Source organism: Myotis davidii, unplaced genomic scaffold (assembly GCF_000327345.1).
Source record: "Myotis davidii unplaced genomic scaffold, ASM32734v1 scaffold181, whole genome shotgun sequence".
NCBI lineage: Eukaryota > Metazoa > Chordata > Mammalia > Chiroptera > Vespertilionidae > Myotis > Myotis davidii.
Genome location: NW_006291504.1, coordinates 3420733 through 3423224, shown reverse-complemented (window position 1 = coordinate 3423224; position 2492 = coordinate 3420733).

Sequence of the window (2492 nt, the reverse complement as noted above, 5' to 3'; positions counted from 1 at the left end):
CTTTCCTCCAGTGACCTTCCTTTCTCCGTGCTGATGCCTCCTCGCCCCGCCCTCCCTCTGTAAAAGCCTTCCACCTTTAGGAGGGCAGCGTCTCTCTGTGGTCGGGTGAGATGCCGCCAGCCCACGGACCATTTAATAAGGACAGTTAGCCCTTCAGTTCGCTCAGGTTGTGTCTTCACGTCACCAGGGTGTCATTGCGTGTGCGCCTTTTCTACCCGGTTTCGTGATCACCCACACCCACCGGGCAGACACCGACCCCAGGGAGAGGGGCTGGCACTCTGGTGCTAGGTTATCTGTCAGCCATGCCCCAGGCAGGTGGACTTTGGGGCCAGGAAGCCCATGACAGCGTGAGGGGACATTCATTCATCACTGCCTCCTCCCTCCTGGACAGGCTGGCGGCCTCACCTCCACAGCCTGTGCACGCGGAGGCCAGGACTGCCGGGTCCTGAGTGTGAGCTGCTGGTGCCTGGATTAGAAACACTATTGTTGTTTTTTTTGGGGGGGGGGTGCTGCCATTTGAAACCTCATTAGGCTGAAACTTGAGAGAGGTTGGCTGCTTTTGGAAATGATGATTTGAATAAAATTTCTGATTTTCCCCCCAACCCTTTCTGGATTTTTGATGAGATCCGGGACCAGGCCGTGGCTGGAACCAGGATGCCCTGCGTAGGGAGGAGCTGTTGGGACCTGCTCATTGTTCTGGGCACGCAGGCTGCCCCGGGCATCCAGGCTTCCACAGCTGGCCATTCGCTGTCACAAACCATCCGAGTCTCTGCGGCTTCACCCAGCAACAGCGAGCTCACGACGTCCAAAACAAGCCAACGTGGGGCGTCCTGGTCAAGATGCCCGTGTGCCCACTCTGCAGGGGTGGGGGCGGCTCCTGCAGCCCCACTCTCATCCTGGTCCCATTGGTCCCCACTCCTGGGCCCGCACGCAGGACTGGCCAGACAGTGTTTGCTGGAGCGGATTGACCGGGTGTCTGTCCCTCTAACGGGAGCCCCGACAGGGCACGTCAGGTGCTGGCTGGCATCCCTGGCAGTGCCGGCGGGACTCTGTGCCCAGTGCCCAGATGATGGATCTGCCATCGTCCGTGAGGACGAGAGGCTGGGTGGCCTCCAGCACGCTTGGCCGGGGGCCAGGGCTCAGCACAAATGGATCCCTCTCTCTCTCTGAGCTCCTGGCACCCAGAGCCATGTCAGGAGGGAATGGCACCGCGCACACACCTTGGCCCAGAAGTGCCTCGGGGAAGCCATAGCGACATCAGTAACGCCCAGGCGGCCAGTGCGTCCGCTGCGGCTCTTGGAGCCCAAGGAAGCTCTGGCCTGGGCCCCGGCTGGAGGGAAATCTGTTTGCATCGGATGCTGGGGGACACTTTGGTGTTGGTATTGGTGGACCTGGTGCAGGGACATCTCCATGCAGTCGTGCCCTCCCTCACTGGAGGTGACCCTGAGTCCTGGACATGGGTGCCCCCCAGCCCCCCGTTCCTTGCTGAGCTAAAGGCTAGGGACGGGGACTGCACCTGGGCTGCAGGGACTGATGTTGGTCACTGCCAGGGAAGATAGGAGGCCACAGGACAGCCTGGCAGTTAAGCCTCGTTTGGTGGGAATCCTGTCTGCTCTGCCCACAGCAGGGCTCCCGTTTGCTCTGCACCCAGAATAAGTGGCAGGAACGTAGCTGCAAGGGACTCGGGCTGTGCTGGTTACCTGTTGCCATGGGACAAAGCACCCCAACCTTTGCGGCTTAAGACAACAGTAAAGATCGGTTCTCAGAGTTCCTGTGGGAGGAGAATTCAGCGTAGCTTGGCCTGTGGCTCTGGCTCGGGGGTTCCGGGAGGTGGCCGGTGTCTGAAGGCGGTGGGTCAGGAGTTGGCGGAGGCGGCAGTTCCTCCCACATGGCTCCAGCCCCCCCTCTACTGAGTCCTGACCTGGAGCCTGGCTTCCCTCCCTCAGCGCCCGTGGCCCAAGAGAGACCGAGGCCCCAGCAGAAGCTGCCCTTCTCAGACAAGGCCGCGGGAATCGGGCAGGGCTCCACCCTGTCTGTGCGCGAGAGCGAGTCATTCAGCACAGCCCGTGGTCGGGGCGGGGGACAGACTTAACCCTTGAAGGCAGGAGGTTGAAGTACTTGTGGATATATTTACAAACCAGCAGCCAGTGGAGAAAAGGATAGGTCGCCTTTAGGCTCCGAGTGCCTCCGTCTTACCTGTTACACCTTCTCCTTTCAGACCCCAAACTGGACCCAGGAGGGCCTGAGCCCTAGGGGGAGCCGTGGGCAGCAAAAGGACTGGCAGTTACGGGGACCTGCCAAGGTCATGCCAAGGTCAAGGGGTTTGGAAAGGCCAGCCTGGGCTGGGATCCTGGGTGCAGGTGTGTCTGGGGGCAGGGATGGAGGTGAGGGGGCTGGAAAAGCTCCCGCCTGCTGAGCCCACCCCCTTGAAGCTGTGGAAGGTCAGGGAGGGAGCCACAGGCCCGTGGATCTCTGGGAACCTGGAGGTTGTC